Consider the following 26,362-nt stretch of genomic DNA (forward strand, 5'->3'; position numbering starts at 1 on the left):
GATGGAGTTTTTCCCACGTTGCCCAGGCTGGTCGAGAACTCCTGGGCTCAAGCGATCCACCTGCTTCAGCCTTCCAACGTGCTGGGACTACAGGAGTGAGCCACTGTGCCCGGCCCTCAAATTCTAATTATGCCAACATTGTCATACTCCAGAATTAGATGCCTGTTATGTTTGCAGTATTGTCACTTCTTAAGTGAATAGTAGAAACAACAGGTTGAATCTCTTCCTAGTTTTGAAGAACTGATCACAGATCTGAGCAGTCCTAATTAGTTCTCAGGACTCTCTTCAATGCTTGCATCAAGGACATTCCACAGATGGTTTTTCAATTACTGCCCAGTAAGCTTCGGAAATGTCTGGGAAGTGTTAAGACTTAGGACTTTGCACCTATGTTTGTCTAATTTAAAAAAATTTTTTTTTGTTGAGACAAGGTACTTTCTCTGTTGCCCAGGCTGGAATGCAGTGGCATGAACACAAATCACTGCAGCCTCAAACTCCCAGGTTCAAGTGATCTCCCACCTCAACCTCCCAAGCAGCCAGGACTACAGAGTTTCACCATGTTGCCCAGGCTGGTCTTGAACTCCTGGGCTCAAGCGATTCACCTGCCTCTGCCTCCCAAAGGCTGGGATTACAGGTGTGAGCCACTGTGCCCAGCCTGTTTACCTAAATTTAACCTTCACCTACATGTTCTCTTAATCTGGTCCCATTAAAAACTTGGTCCCCAGTGCACTTCAAGCTAGATTTCTCATTGCCAAATCCTTTGGGATCTTCAGTGTCTTCCATGCTTTGTGATTCCTTCAGAGAGGACTGAGTGCTTTTACTGAATATTTACCATGTTCCAGGGCCTGCAGATCCTATTGTTCCAGATATTTTTCATTTATTTGGCATTTCAAATAAATTAGGTACACATAATGTTTTATATAAAAATTAGCTACTAATAATCCCTTAACCCAAGTTAGCAATATGTCACAACACAGGAAGAGCCTTTGTGGGGAATTAGGGGACTTCAGTTATAGTTCTAGATTATTCCATAGCATTAATTTGACAAAAATTTACTTATTTAGGGCCTAGAGGCTGCCACATATAGTGATGGGTTGCTAGGTATAGAAGCAAATGAGCATGGCCCTTATCTCAAAAACAGGGACTGTGCTGGGCATGGTAGTTCACACCTATAATTCCGACACTTTGGGAAGTTGAGGCAGGAGGATTGTTTGAGGCCAGGATTTCGAGACCAGCCTGGGCAACATAATGACACCTTGCCTCTATTAAAAATAATAATAATAAAAGAAAAGAAAAACAGGAGCTATATCTTAACATTCTTTGTAAGTTCCCCACCTTCTGGGGCATGACATGGTCCATGGCACTTATAAAGGGTTGTCTGAGCCCACAGATCAAGACTGACTGAGTTTCAAAATCCGTATTTTTATTTTATTTTATTTTATTTTTATTTAGAGGCACTGTCTCACTATGTTGCTCAAGGTAGGGTCTCTCTCTCTATTTTTTTTGAGACAGAGTCTTGCTCTGTCGTCCAGACTGGAGTGCAGTGGCACAATCTCAGCTCACTGCAACCTCTGCCTCCCAGGTTCAAGCAATTCTCCTGCCTCACCCTCCTGAGTAGCTGGGATTACAAGCATACACCACCACGCCCAGCTAATTTTTGTATTTTTAGTAGAGACAGGGTTTCACCATGTTGGCCAGGCTGGTCTCGAACTCCTGACCTCAGGTGATTCACCCGCCTCGGCCTCCCAAAGTGCTGGGATTACAGGTATGAGCCACCACTCCCGGCGGGTCTCTAACTCTTAGCCTCAAGCAATCCTCATGCCTTGGCCTCCCAAAGCTCTGGGATTACAGGTGTGAGCCACCATGCCCTGCCTCAAATACCTCAAATACTCTATTTTAAAGCCTTTCACTATACTACACCAATCATCCCATTCTCTGTATCTTCTCATAATCCCCAAGCAATCTTTCTATCTGAAGATGACACCAGAAATTTGTGTCACTAAAGAGCAAGATTCAGAAAGTGTCTGCATTAGTCATTATAGGCTCTGTTATGCTATGGTATCTACCCCAAAATCTCAGTGGCCTAATCGGCAAAGGTTGTTTTTCTCGCTTATGCTGTGTCCTTCCCAGGTCAGCTGTGGCTTTGCTGCACATTGTCTTCACTCTGGGACTGAGGCTGATGGATTAGCCTCTATCCAGAACGTTGCTGGTCATGAGGACAGCAGGAAAGGAAAACATGGTGCAGCACATTGACTGAGAGCTTCCAGCCGGAAGTGGCTTATACTGCCACTCACATTTCATTAGCTAATGCAAGTCACACAGCCAAGCCTGCTGTCAATAGGAAATTACAATCCAATTCTGGAAGGCACAATAAGTGTTTGGGAACAATTATATAGTTTTCCACAGGGTCTCTTTACCCTTTATTTGTGATACTTGGATGTAAATACACCTTCTCACAGTGCCTCACCCAGGACCTTACGACTCTCATATTGGTGTAAACAATCCTGTTGGTTTAGAGTCTTTGAAGGCAGGAGAGAGGGCTTAGGATCAGACAATTCTGGCTTCAAATCCTGCCTCTGACACTTAAACTACTGAGCCTGTTTCCTCTTCTTTTACATGATGACCATCTTGTAGTTTTACTGTAAGGATTAAAAAAATCAAACAGATGCAAAGGGCCTATTGTGTTGCTACTCACACAAAGAACAATAAATGTTAATTATTCCCCACCAAACTCCATCTAACATTGGGGTTTCTTGATGGTTCTTATTTAGCTCATTAGGCATGAAGTAAGCCAATATCTTTACAACTTTAAATAATTGTTTCTTACTACCGAGTTTGTACCAGAGTTTCAGGCTCCTTTGGGCTGCAAACCTTGGCTACTTTTTCCTGCTAACCAGGTTACTTTCTATCATCCCAAAAGATATTGCAAACTAACTGGCAGAGAGATTTTCCTTGATCCTACTCTGAACATCCTCTGACTCACTCTTCCTAGTGCCACCCAAGTTTCATCTGCACCATTGCTTACACAAAATACAAGTACTTTATTTACTCTACGCATTTGTTAATGTTTGCTCAGCTGTCTTGGTGCCTTTGTGTCTTTCACTGTGCTTTTAATTAGCTCGGCTGATTCTAAGAGTGGAGGTAAGCCAAGGTTTGAACCAGGTGGTTACAAGGAACATGAAGATGGGTTGCAGGTGGGGGATGGCAGACTGTTATGAATGCACTAGTGCAAAATCATTGACAGCCTAGGGAAAAAATGTATTTTAGGCTAATGCCTTCTACTGGGAAAAAATAATCTAAGCTACTCCTTTCTACTAATAATAAGTAGTAGAGTCTTTGGGAAGGATCACATTTTGCCTTTACTGATATAATCTGAAGTTAACACCAAGCTACCAGAGGACAGGAACTCGATGGTTTACATAGAGTGATGTGGTCTAGCTGCATGAGTTAGTTATTCCCATCAGCCACCAATATTTAATGACTACTTATAAGACTCACTTCTGTGGCCTCTACTTTTCTTGTATCTACCCAACCTCTTTGACTTTGCACAAGCTGTTCTCTGCCCCCAATTGTCTTTCTCTACTCCCAGTCCTGCTTCTATCTCTGCATGGCAAATTCCTACTCATTTATTAAAATTTAGCCTTAACTTTACCTTTGAAGGGTGAAGCTTTCTTTGGCCCCAGTGACTGTGCCCCACCCTCCACCTCATCCAATTTGACAGAATTAAGCTTTGCTTCTTTTCTGTTTCCATGGCACAAGTATAAATTTCTACCAAATTGCATTGGGATTAACTGTTTACATGTCTGCTTCTCTTTTATTCTCTTTTGACTCCTTGGTATTTAGTACAACATCTGGTATAGAGGAGGTGCTTGCTAAATGATTATTGAATGCTATTTAAGTGTGCAGAGTGACCAACGCCCAAGCATTTTCCTTAAATAGCAGTCAGTAGTGCTGAGACCTCTCAGATGGCCTACGTATAGCCTTTTAAAAAACCTAATTCAAGAATTATAAAATATTAAAGATACCCAGGGAATCTGGAAGGCTTTTCCCGGGCTAGGAATAATAGGAGGGGCTCTCTCGTGTTTTTCCCTCTCCCTCTTGCAAGTCTTGGCTCATTTTAAATTCATTTCTCATTTTCTGATTTCCTCTTACAATACAGAGGGAGAAAAGGATCAGGTGAAGGCTCATTTATCTAAGTGTCTAGGTCACGTGAAGTGTTGAACACTCGGCTGTTGAAGCACTGCCAGTGTCCAATGAAGGTTTTTGTAGGGCTATTGCAGCCCAGCTCTGGGCTGTGTTCCTTTCAGAGAATTCAGAATTCAGATGAAACTAGGACAAGATTGCAAACAATACAAAACAATAAAACCACTACTTCATTCCTCTGGGCAATCTGTGTCTTTTAAGGATCTGTCCCTTGAGCTGGATAATATCTCCTCTTTGAAGGCTATCCTGCTCTGCACCCTCCCTTCTAGTCCACTCCTGTCTCCCAAGACAGTCAACTACTATACTCTTTTCTGTGCCAACACTGGGACCTTATAAATAATAGTAACAGCTGTCTTGGGGAACCTATATTTTTGGCAGCCTGTGCATGGTCTCTTTTGCTACGTAGCTATGATCATTGTTCCCATTTTATAGGCAGGGAAACAGAGGCTAAGAGAAACTAAATAACTGATGTAGGCACAAAGGAAGTAAGCTATGGAATATTAGACTTGAATCTAGGTCTGCCTTCTCAATCTAGGCTTTAAGCTTTTCTTCCTCACAATGTTCCAGAATTCCCCCTGCTGCTATGGCCATCCTAGCTTTTTATTGATTTTTCTTAGAGTCAGGGTGTCACTTTGTGGCCCAGGTTGGTCTCAACCTTATGAGCTCAAGAGATCCTCCCACCTTGGCCTCCCAAAGTGCTGGGATTACAGGCGTTAGCCACCATGCCCGGCCTGCTTTATTCTTTCTTTTTCTTTTTTTTTTTTTTTTTTTGAGGAGGGATACTCCTCCACTCTTTTTTTAATCTATATATTTAAGGTACACAACACGATGTTATGGGATAGTCAAAAAGTCACTATAGTGAAGCAAATTAACAGAGCCATCATCTCACACAGTTATCCATTTTTTTTGTTTATTATGGCAAGAGAAGCTAAAATCTACTCATTTAGCATGAATCCCATATGTAATAAATTTTATTGCCCCTCCACCCTTTAATACCCTGGGACTAATACTTCTTTCCTTCCCAAAGGCTGCTGATCCCCACCTTCCCACCTCATTCTGGCAGCTATCCACCTCTGTTCTCTCTCCAGCCCTATCCCATATTAGCTCAGGATGAGCACTTTAGGGAAGTGCCTTAGAATTCCAGACAAGTGAGAGGAGCGGAGCTGCCCAACACTTCTAAGAGGTGGTGCTAAACAGGAGTTCAAGACAAGTCTGAGCAACATAGTGAGATCCCATTTCTATAAAGTTAAAAAATTTTTATAAAGAAAAAAAAACAACCAAAAGCTCCAGACTTGGAGCTAAGTCTACTTTCTCTCTCTCTCTTTTTTTTTTTAAAGACAGGGTCTCGCTCTGTTACCCAGGCTGGAGTGCAGTGGCGCAATCACAACTCATTGCAGCCTTGACCTCTTGGGCCCAAGGGATCCTCCCATCTCAGCCTCCCACATAGCTGGGACCACGGATGCACACCACCCTGCCAGCTAATTTTTTTATTTTTGTAGAGACAGAGTCTCCCTATGTTGCCCAGGCTGGTCTTGAACTCCTGTGCTCACGCAATCCTCCCGCCTCTGCCTCCCAAAGTGTTGGGAGACTGTAGACAGACTGTACGTTATTTATTTTTTAGATATGGGGGCTTGCTGTGTTGCCCGGGCTGCACTTGAACTCTTGGGCTCAAGTGATCCTATCCTCCTGCCTCAGCCTCCTTAATAACTGGGATTACAGTCAAGCGCCACTGTGCCCGGCTGAGACTGCATCTTATTTATCTTACTCATTGCTACTATCTGGTTCAAGCCATCATTCTGTACCTGGGTAATGGAGCCTCTGGCTTCTACCATCGTCCTCTTTGGTCTGCTCTTAGCACGGCGGCCAGAGTGATCTTTGAAAGCACGAGTCAGATCCTATCACTCCTCTGTTCAAAGCCCAGCAGTGGTTCTGTTTCAGCCAAGATTCTTACAGCTCCCTACTTGAGACCCCTCTCTCTGATCTTATCTCCTCATTCCGCCCCCATTTGCTTACTGCTCCAACCGTCCTGGCCTTCTCATTATTTCTAACACTTCCCGAGGCTTTTGTCTACGGGCCTTTCCACCAGCTAGCTGTTCCTTCTTCCTGGGACACTCTTCCCCAGACAACTGCATGGCTGACTCCCTCAGCTCTTTCAGGTTTCCGATTTAAAGTCATTTTAAATGAGGCCCATGCTGACGGCTCTATTTAAAATTGCAGGCCAGGCACGGTGGCTCACGCCTGTAATCCCAGCACTTTGGGAGGCCGAGGAGCGCGGATCACTTGAGTTCGGGAGTTTGAGACCAGCCTGGCCAACATGGTGAAACCCCATCTCTACTAAAAATACAAAAATTAGCCGGGCGTGGTAGCGCGTGCCTGTAATCCCAGCTACTTAGGAGGCTGAGGCAGGAAATCACTTGAACCCGGGAGTTGCAGTGAGCCGACATCGCGTCACTGCACTCCAGCCTGGGCGGGAGAGCAGGATTTCCTCTTAAAAAAAAATTGCAAACCCCCTTCCTCCAGTTTTCCTCATACCCCTTACCCTGGTGTATTTTTTTTTTCCCATAGCACCTAATGCCTTCTAACCTATTACATAATTCTCTTACGTTTATCATCTTTCTCCCTATATTAGAATGAAAGCTCCAACAGGGAAGGGTATTTGTTTTCTCTCTCTCTTCTCTTTACTGATACATCCCAAGCACTAAAATAGTGTCTGGCAACCTTAGTAGTGATTGGCAAATATTTGTTGAGTGAATGAGTACATGAATCTTCAGAATCTTGCTAGTCTTATAAAGAAAAGGAATATGTGAATACTTTGAATCTCCAGTGCCTGGAAATGCTTGACCAAACGGCAGGTGTTCAATGTTTACTGAAGTAATTGTGTGCTCAGATCTGCTGGAGGTCTTTATCTGAACCCTTTGAGACTATGTCAAAAAAGTACCCAGGGCCAATTCACTCATGCCTCTCCTTTTCCTCTCATCCAATCAGCCTAGTATTCATCTAACAAATATCTAAGTCTCCAAATATTGAGCCACCCACTGTGAGTTCAAAAGAGTGGTGCTGCAGGGGAATATGTGACTAACGCGAATGAAGCAACAGCAAATACTACAATGGAATGTAATTAAGTGTGAAATTACAGGGCAGATTATCAGTGCTAATAGTTTAGAGAAAGAATCAGTGAAGACTGACGTAGAAGTAAATTCCAAAGTTCACTCGTCGACCAAACTACCCTTCTAAACGCTCCACCTACTGATAGTAGGACCATAACCTGGGTAGCTACCTTGAGAATCAGAAGGGCCTTTAGAGGTCCAACTCCTTTAAGAAAGAAAGACCAGGCACGGGAAAGGCCTCCTCAGACGTGAGTCTAGCACCTGGGACTCATGAAGTTCTGAAAGGAGGGGTGTCCTGAAGGTCCAAGGCGCCTTTGTTGGGGGTCCCGGAATCCGTGGTATGCCAGGTCGGAAAAGGCGTCCGGTTTCCTGGAGAGGAGGCTAAGGTGCCGGGCGCTTCGGTGAGGTGGCGGAGGTTGAGGGGCGGGGGAGGGCAGAAGGCACCATTCCTTCCGGACATGGGGCCCCAGGTATCCGTGGGCAGGGTCCAAAGCCACCGATCCCTACTGTCCTCAACTGCGCGGTTGCCTCCGCCGCCTTTGCTCCCCAGACGCCACTCCGAGGCACAAGGACCCCAAGTAGCTCGGAACTGCCGGCCGCTAGATAACACCGGCTGCGCCGAGGCAAAGCCCCGGGAGTCTCAGGGCACTACTTGTCCCAGCGGAGGGATCCCGCGTGCGTCGAAGCGGCCGTGGCCGCGCAGGGACTTGACGAAGCTGACGCCGGGCCGGCGGCTCAGCGACGTCGCAGGAGGCGGTGGCGGCGAGGGCGGGAGGGGGATGCGGGTCGGGAAGTAGTTCCGGGTGCGCGGCCCCGGATGTTGGCTGCTCTTGCTGCCGCCGCCGCTCTCGGCGCTGCTCAGGGCCTCGACCGCTCGCAGTAGGCACCGTTGGGACCTTTCCCGGGGGGCGGAGACACACGCAGCGGCCGGGGCTCGGCCGGGCCGTCCCGGCCTGCGCAGCCTGAGGTGAGTGCCCGCCGCCGGGGCGGCCGGGCCTGGGCGGCGGACGAGGAGGCGGGGCTGGGGCATCTCCCAGGACGGAGGCAGGGGCTGCCCTGCGCGAGACGCCCTCTCTCTTCTAGCCGCAGCCGCGCTGCGGAGTGGGCGGTGGGCGGCGGGCGGGGCAGGGGGCCTGGGCCCCGGCTGGGGCTTGGCGGACGCCGAGGGCTGGGTCCCTCCCTCCCCCGCGGCGCTTCTTCTCAGCTGCTGCTGCCCCTCAGCCGGGAAGCAGCGGCTTCGCGTCTCCCGCCCCTCCCCCAGGCGGGGCCCCGGGGAACCAGACGTGGATCCCGGGGGCGCCTAGTCCGAGGGCAGCGACCGTCTCCTTCCCTCCATGACCTGTCCCCTGGCCTGGACTAGCCCCCGACCCCGGCACTCTGCGGCTTCTTCCCTTTAAGCTTGGGGGCGCTTTTCTGCCGGCAGGGCGGGCTGTATCTCACGCCTTGGAGTGGCCCTTTGGGGAGAGGAGGCCCATGCGAGGGTGCCTGCGTTCCCGCCCATCCTGTGTCTGTGTCCTTTGCTGGGATTAGGGCAAAGGCAGCCGTTCCATGCGGACGTGTTGCTGTCCTGTGTGTGTTGCATCCTGCCCACGTGGTAGAGTGTCTCCCGCCCCCCCTCCCAGCTCCATTTTTGCAGCTGGTGAGGAGGGAGGTTAACGGGATGGTTTTTCCTCTGTGATTTCCTCCGGGTGGCATGGAAGGTGTTAGGGTCAGTTTGCTTTGCCGAGGCCGACTGTTGGTTAGATGAAGAATCAAGAGTTGTACTCTGAAATTGAGGCCAGTAGGGGACATAACAGGGCTTAGTTTCATTAACATCTTTTCTCCTCTTCCATTAGCTGCTCTTATTCTTTTCTCTGTTGCTTAATCATAGAGAATAAACGCTTGCTACGGATACATTCAGGTGTATAGTTTTCATTTCTCTGTTTTACTTTTTGTATGTCTGGTTAGCAAAGGTTTTACTATTCCGTGTTGGTGCATTCCACATCTGTGTTGTCCCTAGTTGGATTCCTGAATGAGTTAGAGCCATTCACTCTAATTCCTGAAGGAGTTAGAGATTGGTGGGCACCTTTTTGGTCTTTTTCTGAGATTTATTTGTGTGTGTTTTCTTCCTTCTGTTTTGTTTCCCAGTTGAAAAGCGTGATGTCATAGGAGCGTTATATGCATAGCTCTTTTTCTCACAAGGCAGCACTAGTTTCACCGAGTCACTTATTTTGTAGAAGCTCTTTTACTTCACTTTTCCTCTTACTCTGTTGAGTGCCCATTGCACTCTCTTTTTTGAAACTGGTTTGAAACATGTTTTGAGTAGTTTTTTTCTTAATGTCTCTTCCAGATTAGGGTTTCCATCTTCTGTTTTGCTGTTTTGAGACCACAGATTGTTCCCGCGGTAACAGTGAGAGAAGCCTATTCCTCCTGGTCCCTAGCAAATATTTATAGAAAAGCAGTAACTCCTGTCTCTTTTTCTGAGTGGCATATATTATATAGATGTGATTAAATTTTTTAATTTCTTAGATAAATAGGAGGATTTCTCTTTTTGCTTTTGTGTCTCAGAATTGAGGTGAATCTTCTTGGTTTTGTGCTGCTGAGGACAAAACTGGGAAGTTTCTCATGCTTTCATTAGATTTTTTTTGGATGAGGCTAGAACGTGTTTATTTTGGCTCTTTTTTGTTCATTAGTTTGGGTAAAATAAAAAAACTTAATGTTTCAAAGTCACTTATTAGATTCCAAAGTGGCCTGCATTCTCACTTTGTTTTTCACATTGTACGTTCTTTGAGTATATTTTTGACATTTTTTTCCTTTTATCTGGCACAGTTCGTATATTCCCTTTCCTTCTATGTAGAATGAAAATATTTAAATATAGATTTTAGATTATATCTGCTTTCATTATGCTAAGTATGGGTGGGGCAGTGGAAAATGGAGAATGTTGTTCTGATACATACTGAGGCTTTTTTTTTTTTTTTGGTAAGTCAGCATTTGTGTACTTCTGTAAAGTACCGTGTTATCTATGTGTGAAGTAGTCTGTATGAAGAGACGAATAAGATACGTGGTCTCTTGGAAAGCTTCAACTTATGTCGAAAGAACAGTTTCTTTTTCTGTTGGGGAAACATGTACATCATTCAGAGTTACCAAACTGCATCAAACTTCTCCTTGGGATAACAGTACAACCAAGGTCAAAAGTGTAAGGGACATTTGAGAAAGATACAAATTTCCAAAGGGAAAGAGGTGTATTTCAGGAGAGTGAAGGGGCCTGTGCAAAGCGAGAGAAGTGGCAATGTACAAATGATATCAAGGAGCTTGACAGTCAGATCATCTGTGTTGGTGAATAATAATAAATGAGTTTAGGATTGGTGAGGGGGTATTGATGGAGGATCTTTCAAGGATAGAGGTTTTAGTTTGATAGGGTACCACAGTGGGTTCTAAAGAATGAGAGTAAGATGATGGATGCATCTTGTTCCTGAGGAAGGTTTTTGTGTCATCTGAGTGTCCTGGGAGTGGAGAGACTGATTAGAATGCTTACGGAGAATTTTAGGAATAAGCTGATGAGGGTCTGATATAAGATAGTGGTTGTAGGAATAAAATAATAGCTAACATTTACTTACTGTATGGCAGATATTCTAAGCGCCTACGTGTGTTTAATTCATTAAATCTTCATAATGTATTAAAATCAGAAGGGACTTTGGGCAAGTTGCTTAACCTTATGCATGTAATTATTCCCATATACAATGAACGGTTAGATGAAAGGTAGATTTTGCACTGACCAGGGATATAGATGCTAGTAAAACACATCAGTAGATGTGTGTTGGGAGGGTAGTAGTATAATGAAGACAGAGTTCTGAGGTTTGGAATTTTAGGTCCTGTAATAGGCTGATAGCATTCTGAGAAGAACCAGAAAGTGCACCATTTCCAGGATAGAAAGATTTTCTACAAGGGCAGGGTGTTGACAGTTTCAAATGCGGTGTAGAAGTTCAGAAACAGTGACTACAATGAAAAGACAATTGAATTAAACCAGAAGAGATAATTTGTAACCTTAGAGAGAAATTTGAAAGGAGGGGTAAGAATAGATGCCAGATTTGTTTTTCACAGGATTTGTAGAGACGTTAGGATCTGATATGGTAATTATTAGTATTTCCTTAAAAAAAGAAACAAACTTATGTTCCAAAGCCAGTGATTTTATACTTTAACGCTTCTCTCCTTAAACTTTTATTCTTTTTTTTTTTTAAAAGAAACAGCTTTCTTGAAGTATAATTCACATACCATTTCATTCACACATTTAAAGTATACAAGTCAGTGGTTTTTAATGTATTCACAAAGTTGTGCAACCATCGCCACAGTCATTTTTAGGACAGCACTTCAAAAAGAAGCCTTGTACCCATCGGCAGTCACTCCCTGTACCCTCACCTCCAGGCAGCCACTAATGTACTTACAATCTTGTAGAGATGTTGATAATTCCAAATGCCTGTTGTGGGCATTTCATAAAACATACAGTCTTTTGTGTCTGACTTCTTTCACTTGCATATGTTTCAAGGCTCATCCATGTAGCATGTATCAGTATTTCACTCCTTTTTATTGCCAAATAATATTCCACTGTATGTATATACTATGTTGATATCCATTGCTTTAGTTGATGGGCATTTGAGTTTCTTATTCTTTTATTATTATTATTATTATTATTATTATTATTATTAGCGGCAGAGTTTCTCTCTGTTGCCTAGGCTGGAGTGCAGTGGTGCCATCTCGGCTCGCTGCAACCTCTGCCTCCTAGGTTCAAGCAATTCTCCCACCTCATCCTCCCCAGTAGCTGGGATTACAGGTGTGCACCACCATGCCTGGCTAATTTCTGCATTTTTAGTAGAGACGAGGTTTCACCATGTTGGCCAGGCTGGTCTTGAACTCCTGACCTCAAGTGGTCTGCCTGCCTTGGCTTCTCAAAGTGCTGAGACTACAGGTGTAAGCCACCGCGCCTGGCCAAGTTTCTTAATTCTTTTAAACTCCTCCCCATTTTCATTGAATCTTCACCCTGCCAACCCCTCCCATGGGCTTCTTTTAAATTATAACCTTTGCCATGCATTTTGCTAAGCATTGGGGATATAAAGATGAGTAAGACATGGCCCTTGAACATTCATATAGTGTTTTATTGGTTTATACACATTTTCTCATACATTCTCTAATTTGATCTCAACAACCCTGTGATAAAGGCAGAACATCTTAAGATGAGCAATTTGAAGTTTAGGTGACCTGCTTAGGGTTGTACACTTAAGTAATTGGTGGAGCAGGTGGGTCTTCTTAGTTCATATTTGTGCTGTTTCCACTACTCTGTGCTGCTGTTTTAACTTAAAGATTCTCATGTAATTTCCTGGAGACTTAGAGGGACTGGAAAATGTACTCACTCAAAGAATCACTGTTTTTTTTTTGTTTGTTTGTTTTGTTTTTGAGACAGGGTCTCACTCTTGCCCAGGCTGGAGTGCAGTGGCGTGATCATGGCTCATTGCAACCTCAACGTCCTGGGCCCCAGTGATCCTCCCACCTCAGCGCCCCAAGTAGCTGGGACTACAGGTGCGCGCCACCATGCTCAGCTAATTTTTGTATTTTTTGTAGAGAAGTGGTTTCGCTGTGTTGCCCAGGCTGGTCGTGAACTCCCGGGCTCAAGTGATCCGCCAACCTGGCCTCCCAAAGCGCTAGGATTACAGGTGTGAGCCACTGCACTCAGCCCACTGATTTTCTTCCGGACTTAAAATGAAGATTTTTTTCCCTAGATTCTGCCACTTGTTTGTTCTGTGTTTTAGACAAATCATTTCATATTTATTTTCTTTCAGAACTTTCATGGAGTTCGTGTGATGATAATGATAATAATAGCTAACATTTTTTGAAGCCTTACTATGGGCCTAAAAGTGTTCTAAGTACTCTACATTCATTATGCATATCTTACAACCCTTAATATTTTATAAATTTTATCAGTAGATTTTATAAATTTATTGTAGTTGTAAATTTTGTCAGTACGGTAGTTTTACAGATGAGGAAATGGGCACAGAGAGGTTAATTTGACTAAGGGAACATAGCTAGGAATGGAAAGAGCCAGGATTTGAACCCTTGTAGTCTATTTTCAGAACTCTGTGGCTCTTCATCACTACACTGTTCTGTTTACTGTGTTATGAATTAATAGAGGATAATATTTCAAGTAAGGGCATGATCAGAATCTGAAGATTTGATTCTGAATGTAGTTGGGGAAACAGTTAAACAGCAATTTTAACTTGACATCGCATCCGCATTTCTTTTAAAAGTAGGCTTAACACTACAGTGTACAAAGATACATATTGTTTAGACATTTTTTTGTTTTTCCCTGCTGAAAGCTTCTCAGCTCAGAAATTACATTATTTTCACTGATCTTCACTGTTGGCTTTGTTAGTCACTTAGCTTTCTACATTGCCACTATTCAGAAACCTTGGCTTGAGACAGCTAAAGCTCACTTTTACCTCTCTCCTCAGCCTTCCTTTAACTGTGAATTTTTGTTTTCCATTTTGAACAGTTAGCCTTTCAGTCCTAGAGGGAGTTATTCTTTACCTCTTCCACTCCAAAACCCAGAAAACACCACAGTGGCATTTTATAACAACTGTCACAAAATTTGACCATCTTAATTGGCATAACATGATTTTAGTGCACAAATAAGAACCAAAGCATAGTGTTTTGGTTAAAGAGATTGACTTACTCTGAAATTGGAAAAGGCATCTGCTGTACAGGATTTTTGATTTAATAGACTTTGTTATAACCAGATCAGCAGAGCATTATTACTGTGGGCCATCTGTTGGGATATGGAAATAGCTTTGTTATATGGAACCAGATGTTGTTTTTATATTTATAACAATGACATTCTACTTATTTTAAGTAACCTTTTGTAGTTAGGTACCTTTGGCTGCCATTCTATTTGACATGTATATCAACTGATAACCTGAGAATGTGATGTCTTTCAAAGTGGCTATTATTCTGTGGGATCAGGACAACACAGATGAAACAAAAAGGAAATGAGACTCACACAGTGTCAAACTTTAGTGCTATAACAAGATAAAATATAGGAAAAATGACCTGGCGTGGTAGCTCACGCCTGTAAACCTAGCACCTTGGGAGGCTGAGGCGGGCGGATCACTTGAGGTCAGGAGTTTGAGACCAGCCTGGTCCACATAGTGAAACCTCGTCTCTAGTAAAAATACAAAAATAAGCTGGGCATGGTTGTGGGTTCCTGCAATCCCAGCTATTTGGGAGGCTGAGGCAGGAGAATCGCTTGAACCTGGGAGGCCAAGGTTGCAACGCCGCTGCATTCTAGTGTCTGGGCAAGGGAGTAAGACATTGTCTCAAAAAAAAAAAAAAAAAAAGGATAAGTATGAATATGTGATATGAGATAATTAGGACCATATTAAATAAGAGCTCTGACCTTGAGACTATTAATAAAGGCCTTGTTTCTAATAATTACTAAGCCACTTGTTTGCTCTAAGAATTTTTACCATAAATCTAAAGTGATTTGATTTTGATGTAATTGGACCTACATTAATACCACACTGTCTGACTTGTTTCCCATCATCAATTGATGAAATAGTCTGTAACAAGACTCATACTTGTAGAGTGGGACTCAAACTTAGAGTGCAATAAGAGGAACTGTTTTTAGAACATAGACTTAGAGAACTGTGTTCTGAATTGAATGCTGACAATTTAAAGATGACTGGGTCTTTGGGTAGGAATTTTTATTTTTTTGAGACAAGATGTCACTGTGTCACCCAGGCTGGAGTATAGTGACTCCATGAGAGCTCATTGCAACCTCCCAACTGCTGGGCTCAAGCGATCCTCCTGCCTTAGCTCCCCAAGTGGCTGGGACTAGAGGTGCGTACCACCACACCTGGCTAATTTATTTATTTTTAATTCAGACAAGATCTGACTATGCTGGCTCCCTAGGCTGGTCTTGAACTCTTGGCCTCTTCTTCCCTCCTTGGCCTCCCAAAGTGCTGGGATTGCAGGCGTGAGCCACCAGGCCCGGCCTGGGTGGGAATTTTTAGAGAGTCTCTCCAGAAACTGCATGATATCTATTTTTATTGTCTTCAAATCAATGTAGAGAGTCTGTGGATTCCATAGAGTTGGCCAGCTGTTCTAGGATGAGCTTTACCCAGTAAACTGACTTTCAGTCAGAGTTTTCACCTGGAGTATAAAACAAAAAGTTCTAACGGAATTCTCCTACCTAGAGTCCTCCTCAGTGGTATAGTGTTTACTAAGGAAATAAGATTGATCTTCTGATTGATTGGTAGAGTGTGGTTCCAGAGTGACCTTATTAAAAACCTTGTAAATTGGAATCATCTTTTTTTTTTTTAAGATTGGGACCTGACCTTTGACATCATTAATAAGCCTTGTTTCCAGTTAGCACTATTGTGTTGAAACAGATTTGTGAGAGGAATGGATAATAAAGGAAAGACTGCTAGAACTAACTGTTGCAAATTTTGTTTGCTTACAGAGAGAGGGGATTCAATATGATGGAAGTAGGTTATCATAAAGACTCTAGATTTTGGCTGGTGGTACATGGGTGCTTATTAAATTATTAAAATTAACTTTAAAAAGTTTCTGTGGCTTGGCCATCAAATTTTGGGTAATTACAGACACAACAGTCAAACATGCAGCAGTCGGGGTCAGGTTGGCCTTTCTGAATGAGGATGGAGCAGACTGTTATGGCAGGAGGTGAATGATACATGGCATCTCTTTCTGCTAGGATAGTTGGGTCTGTGAGTCTGTGACCCTTTACTTGTCTACCCTGTGTACAGAACTGTTGATGGTATTGTCCCACTGTGTATACGTGGGTAGCCATCACCATCAGAAATGGCACCTTTGTGTATCAGAGGAAGTCGTGTTTTATATTATTATAGGAGATGTGTATTTTCAAAAGATTTCCACCTTACATTTGAATAATATTTTTTTTCAAAAGTGTTTTATCTGATCTGTTGGATTTTGGAGCCTTATAACAGCCTTGTGATATGTGTTAATAGTGATATGTGTTAATAGTGATATTCCTGTTGACAAATGGAGAAGATGAGATAGAAGCTGGGACTCAGTGCCACTCAGTTATTTAGTAGTGGAGCAGATGCTGGAACCCAGACCCTGCATTCTCCTTGTTTCTTACTCTTAGTATGAAACTGACAAAGTTTTGGTGAGGAACTTACTCTGGATTTTTGAGGTAAAAATGGAAGGTTATAGACCCCAAGGGACCTGGTCTACTTGGAGCAGAACATATGATAATATCAGACTTAGAGTACATAAAACCAATGGGAGCGGTTTCTTCCTTTGTTAAATTTAGGTCCATTTCTAGTCATTGGAAGCATTTTTACTTGCATCTGCATTCTTTGTCTTTGTAGAATTCAGGAGTTAAGGGAAACTTTAAAAGATTACTCAGCAAATTTGGTTTTGTTTTATGTGAGTACACATCTATAAAATTCAGACATTGAGAAAGTATCCCTGGAACATGATTCTACTAAGGATGCCTAGGTTACTGCCACAGTGGGAGATGTGTTGTCTGTTGCCTGGTGGTTAGGAAGAGTAACAGTATATAAAGAAGTTATATCTGCATAGAAAAAAAGACTGGGAGAGAATGCATCATAATGGGTAATTTAAATTTTCTTCTTTGAACCTGTATATATTTCCTAAGTTCTCTACAGTGACCATATATCATTTTTGTACTCAAAGAAAATGCATACAGTTTGATTTTTATGGTTCAAGTGAGAATTTGGAAAAATGTGGATCTTCGGACTTTTTTTTTGAGTTGGAGTCTCACTCCGTCTCCCAGGCTGGGGTGCAGTGGTGTGATCTCTGCTCATTGCAACCTCAACCTCCTGGGTTCAAGTGATTCTCCTGCCTCAGCCTCCCAAGTAGCTGGGATTACAGGCGCCCGCCATCACGCCTGGCTAATTTTTGTATTTTTAGTAGGGACGAGGTTTCACCATGTTGGCCTGGCTGGTCTCAAACTCCAGACCTCATGTGATCCGCCTCCCAAAGTGCTGGAATTACAGGTGTAAGCCACAGTGCCCAGCCTGATTTTGGGACTTTTGAAGAGCAGTTTAAACACTTGATGCTATGAAGTTGTTTTGCTTTCTAAGCAGTTTGTTAACAAATCAGTTTGATAAATTATTGATTATCGTATGGGTCAAGTTGTGAGTGTATTAAGTGGTTTGGGTTTTTCTTTGCATTAGAAGTTGGTCATTTAGCTCTGCTGATCAAGAAATTAATTTTAGTCCTCTGGAAGCAACCAAGACCTTAAGTTTACTTACAGTAATTATTTATCAATAAATGATCTAGAAATAGCACTCCAATTTAAATCCTGAAAACTAACTTAAGGATCTACTTATATGCTTCCATTCCTTGGCAGATTTCTAATAAAAAACCAAATTGTTAGTGCTTCTTTAAGGTAGTGTTTTTCATCCAGGTACATTGGACTCATTTCTCTCACTCATTCGCTTGCTCATTTGTTCCCTCTTTTGCTGTGTCCTGGGCACAGCACTAAATACTGGGGACACGACTAAGGCAGGGTCCCTGCCAGCAAAGACTACAGCTTTTAGTTTGGGAGAAAAATCAGAGATGTCCTTGGCATCTGGAAGTATCCTGTGATTTCTTCTGTTTTCTTCTTTACGACTAGAAAGGCAGAATGAGTAGCTTGTTTAAAGAACTTAATGGATTTAGGGATGTGAATAGATGACTTTAAGGGAAGCTGATGGCTTCATAGTTATTTCTCTGATTGCAAAATACTGAAAATTTAAGGAATTTCCTCATCTAATGAGCATTTGTTACTGAGGTAGATGATCTGGGCATTCAGGTTTGCTTTGGGAACTTAATCAGACAACATTGTATCGATTTTTCCAGGATGGAGACAGTGTCTTTTTGACTCTTATCCTCTATACTTAACACTGTGTGTGACACATAATAGGCATTATTATATAGCCATTATCAGTCATGTGCCACATAATGACATTTTGGTCAACTGTGGGGCATATATATACAGTGGTGGTCCCATAAGGTTATAATGGAGCTGAAAAATTTCTATTGCCTAGTGACCTCAAAGCCATCATAATCTTGTAGTGTAATTTAAAAAAATAAATTTAGTGTAGTCTATGTGTACAGTATTTATAAAGTTTACAGTAGTGTGCAGTAATGTCCCAGGCCTTCACAGTCACTCATCACTCACTCATTCACTCTGAGCAACTGCCAGTCCTGCAAGCTCCATTCATTGTAAGTGTCCTATACAGGCATACCATCTTTTATACAGTATTTTTACTTTACCTTTTCTGTGTTTAGATACACAAATACTTTTGTATTCCAGTTGCCTACCATATTCAGTGCAGTAACATGCCATTCAAGCTTGTAGCCTAGGAGCAATAGGCTGTACCATATAGCATAGGTGTGTAGGAGGCTCTACCATCTGGGTTTGTGGAAGTACACTCTGACGTTTGTACAGTGATGAAATCGCCTAATGACATGTTTCTTAGAAAGTATCCCTGTTAAGCGATGCATCACTGTACTAGTAAAGGATGTTGCGTGTTTAAACTTAATTTTAAGAATTTTAATATTACTACAGATAGTTTTGTCTAAAACAGTGATATATGTTATATATGGTATATATGTTATACATAGTATATATAGTATGTTATATATATACTATATATAGTGTATATATATAGTGTGTGTATATATATACATATATAGTATATGTGTGTATATATATACATATATATATATATAGTAGTTCCTAGAATTTTAAGAGTTAATCATTCAGGTCAGTGAAATATATCGCTAAAACACTTGATATATAGTCATTTGGCTACTTTTAGAACACCTTTGGTCACTCATAGCTATAAGGTAACCTGTTTGTTGTTAGTTGTAATTGAAGCAGAATTTGCATCTAACGTCATCTCTTTTTCTTAGTTCTTCCCTGTGGAACAGTAGAGACCTAGTCTGCCTTCTTTTACAAGATAATCTTTCAGTTATTTGAAGGTGATTATTCAGCATATATCTCTTGAGTACCTGCGCATGCAAGACACTGTCCTGGATATTGTGAGAGATCCAAAGGTAATTAAGAGGCATAGTCTCTTAGCAAGAAATGGGTACAGATACTAAGAGCTATGGTTTTACTGAGAAGAGGGAGTGTTTTTTGCTTATGATGATGAAAAAAGCTTCATGGATGAGATAGTGTTTGGATTAAGATTAGACATGGAGCATTCCAGGCTGAGAGCATAGTCAAAGACTTAGAAATGAGGAAGCACAATGCAAGTTAGAGGAATAGAGACCCAGCTTGGTTGTTCCCCAGACTATCCTCCAGGATATTAAAACTGTTCATTGTTGTATCCCCAGCACTTGGAGGAGTGATTGGCTAATAATTGGTGCTTAATAAATATTTGTTGAATGAATGAATGGTCATATTTGAGAAATACCGATCATCATTTTCATTAACAAAGCATTTTAAGATATTGAACACTTTAAGTTATTTAGAGAAAAAAGTGTTTATCTCAATCTTCTTTAATTATGGAATGTGCATTAACAACTCTTGAAATCCTCTGGAAAATATTACACTGGTCTGTATGGTAGAGGTGAGGTGGAAGGCTAGAAAGTGTTTTCTTCTCCAAGCTAAACACACCCAGTTTCTTCAGTCATTATACACTTGACATTTGGTTTCTGATCCCTCACTAGTTTGATATCCCTCCTTCCAAGGATTCTGTCCTGTAAGTGTTCTTAAAATGTGGTGCTCAGAACAGAACACGTTTCCCTCCATAGGTGATATTTTTTTAATTCTATATTAAAACAAAGCAAAAAACCCTCAGAATACAATACTCCAGTTGTGAACTAAGTAGTGAGGAGTACATGGTACTGTTACCCTCCTTGTCTGGATACTGTTCTTCTAATGAAGCCTAAGATTGCATTTTGTTTCTTTTTAGCAGCTGAGTCACTTTCTTGGCTCATATTCAGTTCTCATCTTAATTTACAACAAGTTCTTTGAGTAGATTCAGAGAGATTTCTTATTAGTAGAGCTAACTAATGAATGCCCATTTTCTTCTGATTGAGTCTAGGCTGTTTTCTCAGAAGTACTAGTCATCCTTAGCTTCCTGAAATCTGAGAAAGAAAAAAAATTAATTATCCATTGGTATTGTTGAGCAACTAACACCAAACAACTTTAGTCCAACTGCCCTTTTGAGTATATTCAGAAGTATATAAAATACGAAGAACCCCCCTTTACCCATCGAGATTCAACAAATTAAGATAGGTGCCACATATGCCTCAAATACCTTTTTTTTTTTTTAAGTATTTCAAAGAAATTCATAGACACTGTCTTTTCACCCCTATGTCAGTATGCATCTCTAAGAAAATGTAGATATTTTCTTATATAACCCATGTCATCATTGTGTCTAACAAAATAGACAATATTTTTAGGTGTCATCTAATATCCAGTTCATAATAAAATGTCCTGATTCTTTAAAAACATCTCTTTACAGTTGGTTTTTAGTTGACTCAAGATCCAGATAAGGTATATACACTGCATTTGGCTGTTGTATTTCTTAAATCTCCTTTAACTGAATGATAGCCACTTCCCACTCTCCCCACCTTTTGGATAATTTGACTCCTTTGGCCCTTCACGTCTCTATCTGTACCAAATTCTGTTCCTTTTGAAATATCTGCTAGATTTTTTCTTCTTTTATGACAATTCAGCAATCATTTTGGAGTATTATGCGTAGAACATGTGCTAGGCATTATGGGAGATAACAAGTTAATTCGACATTCCAGTGGTAGGGACAGATGCTTACAGAAACAACATGAAATGGATTATTTGTCCTCCAATGCATCATGCCTTGATGATAAAGTCTCCCATTTTTTTTCCCCTGGAAAATGATGCCAGTGGAATCTTCTTCATGCATCTCTTTAATCATATACTGATCAGGAACCCACATTTGGTTTCCTCTTGAGTCAGTTCATACTTGACTGTTTTTGGCCTGTCACTCAGTTCTTCCACTGGCTCCCACTGTTATCCAAAGTGGTGCAAAAGTCTTTTTATTTACTTTATTTAAAAAACCCACGTTTATGTTATGTAGAATTTTCATTTCTCCAACAAGATTATAAACATCTGGAGAGCAAAAGTCATACTGTCGTCTTTTTCTTTATAATACTGGGTGCTTAATAAGTACTTTTGAAGAGTCCTGGTACATATATCAGGTCTGTTCTTCTGTTTCCTACCTTTCTGGAGTCAGCTGGAGATTCTGTCAGTTAAAAATAAATAATCCAGACCTGGATCTCTTCTTACGTCAAAAGTCTCCTTACAAACAGTCCATTCAGTGGTCTAACTGAATCAGGGATGACAGATAAATGATTTTCATGTTACCAATTCCCCATCACCATGTCCTTGGCAGACTACTAATTTCTGGTTGTGTTTAGACATTATTTTTTCATTGTAGCACTTCAGGCAGCAACTACCTGTTGAGCATTATTGACAAATGATAGGAAACCATTGTGCTACCCTTGTCCTAAACCAGTAGTTCCAGAATCAGACTACATCAGAATCACCTGAGATAACTTTTAATTAATAGATTTCCCAAGTTTCACCTAAATCAGGATTTCCAGGAATGGGATAGAAATGATTATAAAGTCAGCAGTGGTTTGTTTACTGACTTTGGGAACGAGGCAGGTAATTTTTATTTTGTTAAACATCTCTGGCAGTGGAGACTTTATAGCTTCCTATCTTTTCAGTTTCAGTACAGCATTTTATTCTTCTGACAGCCAGTAAGTTCTGTTAGGTTCAGTGGACTTTTCAGCAATATGGGTAGGATCTGTTGCTTTGAATTACACCAGGCAACGCACATGAATCAAATGCCCAAGATAAAGATACAGGATCCAGGGAAGTGGCATCTTGGTTTTCTAAATATAACTGAGCTCAAATTTAAAGCCTCACAGCCTTTAGCCCTCCAAAAACTTATTCTATCTTTGTTTAGTGAATACCTTTAAATATTGCTTGAAATGTGAGAGTTCAACATTTTTGCAGTAGATTAGCTTTTGGATTTTTTCATATTTCATGTGTATTCAATAAAGGTGATTTAAACATATAATGTGATCTAATTTCATATACCTTTAAACATATAATGTGATCTAATTTCGTATACCTCTAATTTCATATACCTTTAAACATATAATGTGATCTAATTTCATATACTGTATAATTTCAGTATTTAAATGTACAGTGTGATCTAATTTCATATACCTTTGTCAGGTTTTCTGTAAAAATAAATGTGTAAATTGGGAAAGGGTTCTTTATTAGACCGCATGATACGGTTTTGGGACCAAATATTAGGTAGTTAAGTTTTTGAGCAAAGTAGAGAGACTGAAGCCTCAGGATTATCTAGTGAGTTAATGACAGACCCAGAAATAGAATCTTGTGCTGTTTGCTTGGGTTATGATTTAGTTTGAAGAGGGTGGCCTGTGATCTGTTTACATAAATTGCAGGAAGTAAGGTTTGGGGTTTGGAAGAAGTTATAGCTCTGTGATGTTTGGCCAGGAAGCCCCCCTCCCCCATGCTCACCACCTGTTTTATTGACACTAGTCCTAAAATATGGAGGAAAAGAGGCAGTTACGTATATTTCCTACTGTTAAAACAGTCTTTAAAAGCTGAAGCTGATTTTTTTTCATCTTCTGTTAGTCTCTTCCTGGCCCTGGTCTTGTTTTAGTAGGAGAGGGGTATAGCCTAAGTAGTCGATTTGTAGATAGTAGTAGTTTCCTTGATAATTTTTTCAGGTGTATGAAACTTTTATTGGCCGTACATGTATCTTCATTCAACGTGTTGAGTGAATAAACAATATGGTTTGAAAATAGTGGAGGCCACCAGAAAACTATTGAATGGTTCAAGGAGTTACAGATTTGTAAGTAATTGTTTTTTCTAGAGTTGTTTTCTGGTGAGGTAGTTACTTTTACTCTCCCTTTCCTGTTCCAGCTTTGGGGTTTGGGGGTGTATCCTGTGGCACTAGTGAGAGAAGAAGCAGGAATGTGACAGAATAAAAACATTTGTGTGTGGTGGTTCTGAACTTATTTTTTTTTCCTAACTGCTTTGTTGAGATATAATTCACATACCATACAGTTCATCTAGTTGAGTGTAAAATTCAGTGTTTTTTAGTGTATTCACAGGGTTGTGCAACCATTGCTACAGTCTAATTTTAGAACGTTTTTCTCCTCCCTTGAAAAGAAACTCCATACCTAATAGCAGTCAATCCCTATTCTCCATTTACTTTTTCTCTTACTGCTAACCCTAAGAAACTGCTATCTAATTACTCACATGAATTTGCCTATTTTGGATGTTTGATGTAAATGGAATCATGCAATATGTAATCTTTTATGACTGGTTTCTTTCACTTAGCATAATGTTGTTAAGGGTTATATATGTTGTAACATTTATTCCTTTTTATTGTCAAACAGTATTCCATTATGTGGATGTAACACATCCATTTATCAGTTGATGGGCATTTGGATTAGATTATTTCCACTTTTTAAACAAAACAAAACAAGGTCTTGCTCTATCGCTGAGCTGGAAAGCAGTGATGCGATCACAGCTCACTGCAGCCTCCACCTCTTGGGCCCAATTGATCCTTCCACCTCAGCCTCCTGAGTAGCCGGAACTACACGCACCAGCCACCGTGTCTAGCTAATTTTTGTATTTTTTTAGAGATGGGATCTTGCCATGTTGCCCAGACTGGTCTTGAATTCCTGGGCTCAAGCGATCTGCCTGCTTCGGCCTCCCACAGTGCTGGGATTACAGGTGTGAGCTATTGCACCTGGCCTATTTTCATTTTTTTTGCTATTATGATTTAATACTGCTATGAACATTCTTGTACAGATTTTTATTTATTTGTTTATTTATTTATTTTTATTATTATTATTATTATACTTTAGGTTTTATGGTACATGTGCGCAATGTGCAGGTAAGTTACATATGTATACATGTGCCATGCTGGTGCGCTGCACCCACTAACTCGTCATCTAGCATTAGGTATATCCCCCAATGCTATCCCTCCCCTCTCCCCCCACCCCACAACAGTCCCCGAAGTGTGATGTTCCCCTTCCTGTGTCCATGTGTTCTCATTTTCTGTGGATGTATGTTTTCATTTCTTGGGTATAGAATTTCTGGGTCATATGGTAACTCTTATGTCTAACTTTTTGATGAACTGCCAAACTTTCCCAAAGTAGCAACATTATTTTACACTTGTACTAACAATGCATGAAAGTTTGAATTTCTCCACATCGTTGCAACACTTGTTATTTTGTGTCTTTTTGATTATAGCCATGTTAGTGGGTATGAAGTGGTGTCTTGTTTTAATTTATATTTCCCGGCTGAGTGCAGTGGCTCACGCCTGTAATCCCAGCACTTTGGGAGGCTGAGGTGGGTGGATCACCTGACGTCGGGAATTTGAGACCAGCTTGACCAACATGGTGAAACCCTTTCTCTACTAAAAATACAAAAAAAATTAGCCGGGCATGGTGGCGCATGCCTGTAAACCCAGCTACTTGGGAGGCTGAGGCAGGAGAATCGCTTGAACCTGGGAGGTGGAGGTTGCAGTGCGCCAAGATCACTCCACTGCACTCCAGTCTGGGTGACAAGAGTGAAACTCCATCTCCAAAAAAAAAAAAAAAAAAAAAAATTGTATTTCCCTAGTGATTAATGATGCTGAACGTCTTTTCATGTATTTATTGGACATTCATATATCTTCTTTGTAGAAATGTCTGTTCAGATTCTTGCCCATTATTAAATTGGATTATTAGTCTTTCGGTTATTGAGTTGTAAGAGTTCTTTGTATATTCTGGATACCTAACTTGGTCTTCTAACTGCAGACTGGTCCTAAATTGCTTAGAAGTAAAGTGATGGATACAAAAGACTGTATTAAAGACCTGGTGAGTTGTCAGATCTCATTTTAAGTTTCTTTTTTCACCCCAATTTTTGAAGAATCTGGTTTATTCATTCACTGAATAAATACGAGTGCTGGCTATATACTAGGTTTTGGGAATATAACAGAATGAAACATGGAGCTCACATTCTGATTGGGGAGAAATAAAAATCATATCAGATGGTGATGAGCTTTTCGGTTTTCTATTTCTATTTATGAAGAATAAAATAAGGTAATAGAGATAATGTGATGAAAGTTCTAACATTCTCTACCTTTCCTGAATTCTTAATCTATACCTTCTGTTCTTACACTTTCTACTTAATTTTATTTAATACAACTTGTAGCTAAACTTTTATTTTTCTTTCACTCCTGATTCTTAACCCGTATCCATGCTAATTTTTGCCTTCACTATTCCACAAAACTCACCCACTGTCGTATTATCTTCTATTAAAAGCCAGTATTCTCTTTTCAGTTTTTATCCTTCTTGATCTACACTGAACACTATTGCCTTTCTCCTTCTTAAATCACTTGCTGCTATCTGCAGTCCAACTTCCTCAAGTTTTTTTTTTTAATGGTTTCTCTTAATTATCTATGTGGCCTCTCTTCTGATACTCTGTGGTGAATTGCAGATCCTCATGATTTTAATTGCCCTCTGAAAGCAGATGACTTCTTAGCTCAAGCTGCACCACTGCCTTCAGGTTTAGCTAGAGTGGCTGGGATGAACAGCTGATTGCTTCTCACTCATCAGGATTCTTTCCCTTTACTCTTTCCTCTGGCACATTTCTTCTATTTGGGTTGATTAGGATACAGGTTATTTTTGCGACTGCTTTAATGATTACCTGTTACTAATGGTATAATAATCTGCAATGTTCAGTCAAGTTTCTTGAATCAAAGGGGTTGTTTCTTCATGGATGTTAGTGAATGTTATACTTTCAAGTCTTTTGGAAAGATATGGCTGAATTCAGAAGTAAAAAAAAGAATAGCTTCTTGACCTCTAGAGCTGTGACAGTTTTTTTAATAAATAAATAAAAAATGAATTTTTAATTTTTTTATTTCAGTAGATTTTTGGGGAACAAGTGGTGCTTAGTTACATGAATAAGTTCTTTAGTGGTGATTTTTGAGATTTTGGTGCACCCA

At 40.9% G+C, this 26,362-nt stretch overlaps 1 protein-coding gene across 4 annotated transcripts in view; it reads left to right on the plus strand.

Moving 5' to 3' along the window:
- Window positions 1–8,135: 8,135 nt before the first annotated feature.
- Window positions 8,136–26,362, plus strand: part of FOXJ3 (forkhead box J3) — a 154,369-nt gene continuing 136,142 nt past the window's right edge. For 3 of the 4 annotated variants that reach the window (XM_009251624.4, XM_009251635.4, XM_009251630.4), the window contains exon 1: window positions 8,136–8,274. The gene's annotated coding sequence lies outside the window, so the exon portion shown is untranslated. Of the gene's footprint in view, window positions 8,275–19,123; window positions 19,386–26,362 lie in introns of those variants that run through there. The other variant, XM_054537141.2, reaches the window with a different exon arrangement.

Source organism: Pongo abelii, chromosome 1 (assembly GCF_028885655.2).
Source record: "Pongo abelii isolate AG06213 chromosome 1, NHGRI_mPonAbe1-v2.0_pri, whole genome shotgun sequence".
Taxonomy (NCBI): domain Eukaryota; kingdom Metazoa; phylum Chordata; class Mammalia; order Primates; family Hominidae; genus Pongo; species Pongo abelii.